This window comes from Elephantulus edwardii, unplaced genomic scaffold (genome assembly GCF_000299155.1).
Source record: "Elephantulus edwardii isolate Elephantulus edwardi_28Jun2011 unplaced genomic scaffold, EleEdw1.0 scaffold00095, whole genome shotgun sequence".
In the NCBI taxonomy this organism is placed as follows: Eukaryota; Metazoa; Chordata; class Mammalia; order Macroscelidea; family Macroscelididae; genus Elephantulus; species Elephantulus edwardii.
In genome coordinates, this window is record NW_006399845.1 from 2800270 (window position 1) to 2809422 (window position 9153).

Genomic DNA, 9153 nt, shown 5'->3' on the forward strand with positions numbered 1-9153 from the left:
TGTTCCATCTCTTACTTATTTTTTTTCATACACACAAACTTGATCAGAGTTGGAAATGACCACACAAAGTAACCTAAAACAACCAATCGTCGTAAGCTTTTCATCCCTGCAATGCACATGGGAACATTAGAATTTAAGATAGACATCTGAGTGAAGCTCTTGGAGCACAAAGTACTTTTCAGAAATATTCTATGATCCACAAGACATCAGGTTTTAAGGCTCTTGATCAAGTTGACAGTCTATCAATGTTGCTGACGGATGACAGGTTGCAAAAAGCTGCTACTGCTGTTGATTATGATGATGCAAGCAAATATTAAGTAAGAAAAACCGAAAGAAAAATAATTCAAAAGTAAACTCAAAAGAATAGAATATGCAGAATAGAGTTTTATTTTAGCTAGAACTTCTTTATGGTTGAATATATCTCCTGGATTTTCATGGAAAATGCAACATTTTGGTTGGGCGCGAAAATCTGTCTTAGAAAATGCCCAGAAGAGAACAAAACATGTGTCAGGTGATAATGGATGTTATTATTGGGGCAACATTTGTCTCCTTCTGTTTTTTTAACCCCTGACTCTCATTCAACCATAGTAAATTTTAATATGTGTGTCAGGTTTCCTGCAATTTATATAAAGTGAAACTCTTTGGGGAAGATAACACTTGAGTGTCCATATGATTTCATGCTTCAGCCTCAACTTAAATGTAAAGCTAATGCCAGTTTCTCATTCCTTCTCCTGGGGAGATGTCAACACTATATGCTGGTTCAAAATGATTGTGTCCCTGTGACTGGTGATTTGATGGGCCTGGCTGTGTTTTTGCTCTCAGAAATTACAGCCTTCTGTGATCACAATGAAAAAATAGACCTATCTTTTAAGAGAAGAATAATTTCATTTTACATTGTACTATTTCTTTAAAATGTTTTTAAGTGTGAAAGCTACTGGTTAATGGTTGTGCCATATCGTAATATGCAAAGTTCAGTGAATACTGTTTCCAAAGCCAAGCACTAAGACAAAAAAGAATAAAGTTATTTCTTAGGGCACTGAAAATCAGACATTCTTTTTTTTAAAATTGTCTTCTCCTTTCTACCTCTTTTCTTCTTGCTTTATCTCTCTCAATAGTCATTTTTTTTTAAAAAAATCATTGGAAGGTTGAAATAAATATCTGAAAGCATCTTTTTTATGCAAGTGTGTTTCTGTGCAAAAGTGATTAGAACAGTAGGAGATGCTGCATCATAGCTATGAATGAAACTAAAAGGATCATGTTTTTATTTTTTGGAGTAATAGATAAAAGTGAAAATTCCAGTCTTCAAGTAGCTGAGGGGTTGTCAAGTGAAGTTGTATATGTATAGCCACTTATGTAGCTATATATCTAAAAATATCTATATACACACACACACACACATATATATATATATACTTATTGTAGCCCAGCAAATGGAGTTGGAATCAATAAGTGGATTCAACTTCTCAATATCTTCAATAGCTATATCTCTTAAACTTATCTTTCTACCACCATTGCCCAAGCCAATTCTATCACTTGTCTACATTACTACTACAGCCTCATGACTGACATCCCTATTTTATTATTGATCTCATCCATTCCATTTCCTTTCCCTATTTATAACCCTCATATATTTTCATAACACTCAGATAAAGCGTTTTTGTTTGTTTGTTTGTTTTTGTGTTTTTTTAGAAATTGTATTATTTTTATGTGTACCGTCAAATCAGATCTGACTGGTACAGGAGATTGCCCCCTCCTTCTCCAGCAGAACATCTGCTGGATTTGAACTGCGTACCTTTGTTCTGCTCCACGGTCAACACTCTTGGCACCAGCAGCCAGGAAATAAAAAAACATATTGCGATGGGAAAGTCTGCGGTTAGGGACCTCTCTAAAGTACTCAAGAGCAACGGGGGTCTCTCGGGAGACTAAGGTGCGCCTGATACAGGCCATGGCCTTTGCAATCACTTGTTATGCATCAGAGAGTTGGACAATGACTAGAGAGGATAGAAGGAGAATTGACACCTTTGAGCTGTGGTGCTGGAGAAGAGTATTGAATGTTCCATGGACTGCCAAGAAAACAGACAGATCCATCCTAGAGAGGGTTAAACCAGGCTACTCCTTGGAGGCAAGGATTCTAGGGCTTCGTCTGACATACTTTGGACATTTTGTAAGGAGAGACAGGTCCTTGGAGAGAGACATCATGCTTGGTAGGGTGGAGGGACAGCGCAGGAGGGGAAGACCCTCTATGAGATGGACTGATTCAGTGACTGGGGTAATCAGGATGGGTGTGTCAGAGGCAATGTGATTGGCACAGGATAGAGCAGGGTTTAGGGCTGTTGTACATAGAGTCTCTATGAGTCGCAAACGACTCGACGGCACATAACAACAACTACCACCACCTCTGGGATTGCAGTGCAGCATCTTGCCACTAGGCCACCTTCCAGAGCTCCCTTTCAGATAAATTTTTAAAATCATAAATGGCCAACATATTCATGAACTATCTTACTCATCCTCCCCTTCTATTTTCATATCTTTGCTTTCTACTCATCACTCCAATTATAATGGGAATTTCTGGGGACAGTAACAACCAAGAGCCCATATAAATTCATGCTGCAGAATCAGAAGTTGCTAAAAATTTCTGCTGGTTGAGTGAATCTTCATATATATGTTTTATCCGTTGCCTACAGCCATTCTTTCTTTATTAACCTTTCCTCATATGTTTACCCTTAACTCATGCCAATGCCCTGCACCCTCATCTCTTCCCATGCAGGCTCTGACTCTTGGTTACAAATTCTGATATCATCTACCCCTCATCTAGTGAGTTTCTTACTTTATGTTTAGAGTCTGTTCTCACAGATGCCTTGAGTGCTCTATGGAAGAAGCTGTTAATCTTACTCACTATGGTCTTAGCACTTATTCATTGGATAGTATAATTATTGGCACATGATTAAATGCTTACTTAGCAATTATATGTTGAATGAGGGATTGAATGAAATAATAAAATGGCAGTTCTTTGTCTACATCCAATAACTCTAACATTACATGTTGTCGAATGCATAACGTGGGTTATCGATGGGTCTCTCTCCAACTTTAATGTCATATTCCTCTACATAGAGTCCAGTTTCTTGGCATATAGATTGAGGAGGCATGGAGATAGAATACAACCATTACACACTCCTTTCTCAATTCCAAACCATGCAGTGCTCTCCTGCTCCATTTGTGCAACAGACTCCTGGTCTAGGTAGAGGTTCCTTCCTCATGAGCACAATCAAGAGCTCTGGGATTCCCATTCTTCTAATGTCAGACAAAACCTGTCATGATCCACACAGCCAAACTCCTCAGCATAATAAAATAGCAAAAATAGACATTCTTATCAGCAATGATATTCCTAGTGGCACAGCCTCTTCTAACTCTCACTTGAAACTTCTGGCAATTCCTCATCCAAGTACTTTTCCAGCCATTGTTGAATGATTTTCAGCAGTATTTTGCTTGCATGTGATATCAATGATATTGTTTGATAATTTCCACAATCACTTGGATCACTTTTCTTGAGAATGGGAACAAATATGGACCTCTTCCAATGTGTTGACCAGACAGTCATCCTCCAAATTTCCTTGCATAGACTGGTGAGTGCATCCACAGCTGCATCTGTTAATTGAAACAAGTCAATTTGTATCCTGGGGCCTTCAATTTCTTCAACGTAGCTTCCACTTCCTCTTTCACTATCATTGGCTCCTGTTCTTATGGTACTTCCTGAAATTTTTCAGTGCCAAACAATTCTTTCTGGTACTGTGATTCTGTATTCCCTCCGTCTTTTTTTTATGCTTTCTGGGTCATTCAATATATTGCCCATAGCTTCTTTCAATATTGTGACATAAAGCTTAAATTTGTTTTTCCATTATTTCAGTTTGAGAAATGTAGAGTAAGTTCTTCCCTTTTATTCTCAAATTCCATTTCTCTGAAAATTGTTGTAGAAGATCAAGGAATGCAGTCTTCAGTACAGACTGCATCTCAATCTCAAGAAAACAAAGATTCTTACCACTGGACCAATACACAGTGTCATGATGGCCAGAGAGGGGATGAAAACTGTCAACAGCTTCATCTTGCTTGTATCTACAATTAACACCCTTGGTACAAGCAGTCAGGAAATAATGAGATGAATTACACTAAGAAAATCTGCAATTAGGGACCTTTCCAAAGCAGTGATGTTAGTTTAAGGACTAAGGTGTGTCTGATTCAGGCCATAGTCTTTCTTAATACTAGCTATGCATCTGAAACCTGGACAATGAATAGGGATGACAGCAAAAGAATTGATACCTTTAAGGAATTGTGTTGGAAAAGAACACTGAATATCCTATGGAAGCCAAGAGAACGAACAGATATGTCTTGGATATAGTGCAGCTGGAGCGCTGTTTGAAGGCAAAAATGATGAAATTTTGCCTCACATACTTTGGGCATGTTGCTAGGAGGTGCTATTCCTTGGAGAGGGACATGATGTTGGGAAGAGTGGAGGTTTGGCAAGGAGGAAGACCCTCAATCAGATGGACTGACATAGTGACTGCTATCATGGGCTCTTCTGTGTCAGGAAGTGTGAGGATGGTGCAGGGCAGAACAGATTTCATATCTTTTATCCAGAGGGTCTCTATGAGTTGTTCTTGACTCTTTGGCACCTAACAATAACAACAACAACAAGTTATCTGAGGATCAAGTGAATCATGTTAAAGGAGAATCATCCATATTCAGAAGTATTTCTGTGGATGCGAGGCAATATTTGAGGTCATAACAGAGTTGATACAAGAAGCACCAAATGGAAAACTCGTCTATATTTTAAATACTCCAGAAAGGTGTGTAGTTACCTCATTCATACATTATATTAAAGCATTTGGGGGAGTGGAATAACTTTTAAAATATTATTTATTATTTTGATATATTGTAGAATCAGAACTTATTCAGCTGACCGCCCGGTGGGTTACACAGGAGGAGACTGTCCATCTTCTCCCACAGAGCAGCTGGTGGATTCGAACTGTGGGCCTCTGGAATTGCAGCACATCTTCTTGCCACTAGGCCACCAGAAGTCCCTAAAATATTAGTAAAGAAGAGATTAATATTTGACCAAAAGCTTATGCTTTGAATGTCGTTTCAAATGAGGAATATCAACAAGCATAGAAGATGGCAACATTCATTCATTCATCCAATCATTTATTGAAAAAAACAAGAAAGTAACTTTCCTAACCTCAGAAAACATTTTCATAGAAAAGAAATAAAAGCTATGTGAATAAGGAAAGAAAAAAAAAGAATGTTAGTAATGGATAAGATTGATAAATAGGGAAAGTGTGCCTATGTTAGAGTAATTAGGGAAGGCTTCCCTAGAAAAGATGACTTCTGAATTGAGATGTAAGTGATGGAAAGTTTCAGCTGTGTAACACTCTGAGGGAAATGTTCTGTGGGCAGAGTATGAAACAGCCTAAAGTCAGAAATGAGCTGGGCTGTTTGAAAGTGGAAAATAAAAGAGTATGTGGGTAAAGCTGATTGAAAAAAAGACTTCACAAAAGAGTTCACAAAAGTGAGCAAGGCCAGATGGGAGTGGGGTTGGTGGAAGACTGAGTTTTATTTTATTGAAACAGGAATCCCTAAAGGATCTAAATAGTGAAATTGTTTGTTCCAGCTTTGGTTTTGTTCTCATATCATCCTTCCAAGGACCTTTAAGACCTACTTGACATATAGTGCCCTGGTGGCATAGTGTGTGAGGCTGCTAATCCAAAGGTCAGTGGTAGAATCTGATTTACAGAAGAAAGATGGTCTCCTCCCCTGACACATTTACAAATTTAGAAATTCAGTGGAGGATTGGGACGAATATTTTTAGAAGTATTCACTTACAGGAAAGATTTTAGAAGTTCAGAAACATTGTGCAAAAGCTCATCATTGACATGAATAAAAATAATGAAAAGCTACATAACAGATCAATCAGCTTCTTCATTAATGTAATAAGGAATAAATCATGTTTACTCAACTAGCCACTCATATTCACTGCCATTGTATTGATCCCAACTTGAAATTAACTCTGCATCAGGTCAACACCATTTTGTATAACCATTTTATATGAAATTTCTTCCCAAATAAAAAAAAAAGGTGCTTAAACATTTTACTTGGATTTTTTTTCATTTTTGTTCTCAGTTATTGCTTCTAGCTCCTTCACGTTCCACTTCTGAAAGTTTTGTGTCTACTTCTCCACGTCATTTAGTTATTTCTCATCCTTTTCTCTGCCACTTAGCACTGACATTACTTTTCCTTCTTTCACGTTGCAGGAGAGTGCTAATAAGAGACTGAACAGAAATCATGACTGTTGTTGGTAAGTGTTACTAATTTGATGATGACTAACAGTGGGCTTATGAATATCTGATCTGAAACATGCCCAGTCCTGTGTCATCCTCATGACCCCTCTATACACAACATGCCCAAAGAATGTGATAAAATTTTACTATCCTCTCTTCTAAGGAACATCCTGATTGTGCTTCTTCAAAAACAGATTTGTTTGCTCTTTTGATGGTTTGTAGTACGTTCAATACTTTTCACCAACAATGCAATTCAAAGATATTCAGTCATCTTTATTTATTATCTAACTTTCAATGTAATACAAGTAATTGAAAAAAACATGGCTTTTATGAAATGCAGTTTAGTCTTTAAATTGTCATCCTTGCAATTTAGCATATTAAAGTGGGTCCTTGTCAGCATGGTAATTCATCTTTTCTTTTCTTTTTCTTTTTTTTTTTTGTATATACACAGGAATCAAATTTATTACATCTGTGGCAGGAATTATTTCTTTTTTTTCTATAATTATATTTTATTAATTTTCATAAACATTTACAGAGATTTTGGGTTTCCATTCATTCATTGTTGCACTATTCTCTCTACCCTCCTCCCAGTTTGTTCTTGTCCGAATGCCACAGTGCTTGTCAAAGCCAGTTCTGATTAATCTTCTTTGTCAGTGTGTCCTTTGCCATTCCCTATCACTCCTCCCTGAGAGAGACTTCTCCCTGAGTCATAAGGAAAAGGGGACGGCGTATTCTCTTAGCTACTTCCTGCTGAAAAGGGACGCTGTGGGTTTCAGGGTGAAGATCTTCTCTCACTACTCTAAAGGGCCCCTTTGGCAGTAGGAAACACATAGACTATTATGGAGATTGGCTTTTATTTTCTTGGCTGTGGCTACTATGTCAATTGCATGTGGATCCAACTAAAATTACATCACCGATAACTTCAGTCTTTTCTCCATCTATCAAGATGTTGCCTATTGGTCCAGTGGTGAGGATTTTTTATTTCTTGATGGTGAGATATAATTAATATTGAAGGCTGAAGTCTTTGATATTTTTCTATAAGTGCTTTGAATATTCTTAATTTTCTGTAAGAAAGGTAGTACTTATTTCATGATTCATGTTATCAAGTCTTCGTCCAATCATGATGCCAACATTCTTCTTCATATAACCTAGGTTTGTGAATTATTTGTTCACAAAATAGGTATGGAGAAAAAAATACAATCCTGATGAACGTCCTTCCTGATTTTAGACCACACAGTCTTTTCTTATTCTATTCAGACAACTGCTTCTTGTTCTGGAATTATCATTCTTTTCAATGCTATCCATGATTTGTTATGATCCTTACAAAAATCTCCCCATAATCAATAAAAAGTTAGTAGACATCTTTCTGATATTCTTTGTTTTCAGTAAGGATCCATCTGACATCAGATATGATATATTGTGTTCTGTAAAATTAATCATGAACAAGTTTTATTTAAAATGTAAAAGTATATTATAACAGAAGTAAATAAGCAAAATGTGTCCTGTACATTGTGACTTATGGTTATGGTGTGTGATAAAAGTAGAACTCTTCAAAGAATTTCCTTGGCTGTAATCTTTACAGAACAGTATTACTAGGCTTTTCTTTCACAGTGCAGTTAAATGATTTTAACCACCAAGCTCTTGTGAATAGTCAAACAGTATTCATTTGTGGCAACAAAAGACCTCAATTATACAATAATGTTAATTCAAATGAGTACAATTTGGCTCAAAAATATACATAACTACATCCATCAAGGAAGTTTTCTGCCTTTTTTTAAATTTAATAACAGATTCCTGATAGATAGGTCTTCTACTTCTGTCATTTGTCTTTTCCACTCTTCTAAAGATGTGAAATTTTAACTTCTTTTCATTGTTTTGAGTATCCTCCAGACTCTGTAACTATCCATTATTTCAGCTATATTGTGCCTAATAAAATGATCGTTTGTATTTTCAAACCAACACTTAACATCATATTCTGCTGTGTTTGTGTTCTAATACCACTACCTTTGACCAAGTCTTCTAAGATGTATTTAAGCAGTGTGAACTAGAAATCTCTCTAGGTGAGTATTTTTACCAGTGTTTGCAGTCTGAAATTGATTGAACATATAATCAAAATGCAGTAATAATAGTGACTGGAATGCAAAAGGTAGAAACAAAGAATGACTGGTGTTTTTAAGATATGGATTTGGTGACAGAAATGAAGCTCTAATTCACATATCATTTTGTATAATTTATAATATATTCATTGCAAGCATCTTTTTTTTTAAAAAATCATAAATGGTGAATATACCCAGAGACCTCAACTCATGAACTATACAGGAATCAGATTGAGTGACATCTGTGGAAAATGTCAATGGATAAACTCAATATTAGCAGTGAAAACAGGCCAGGGTGTTACCATAAAATAGATTTTCAGCTACTCAAGTGTAAGTTCAAATAGAAGCTGAATAAATTAAATCAAAGCCATTAAAACCAAAATATAATCTTGAGTTTAATCTCAACTAAATTTAACTATCATCTCAAGAATAGGTTTCATGTATTGAATACTAATGACAGAAGACCAGATGAGTTGTAGAGTGATGTCAAGAACATCATCCATTAAGAAAGCAAAAGGTCATTATGAAGACAGGGAAGAAAGAAAACAAAATGAATATCAGAGGAGATTCAGAAATGTGCAATTGTTGTTGTTGTTGTTATGTGCCGTCGAGTCATTTGTGACTCATAGTGACCCTATGTACAGCAGCCCTAAACTGTGCTTTATCCTGTGTCAATCTCATTGCCTCTGACATACCCATCCCGATACCCCAGTCACTGAATCAATCCA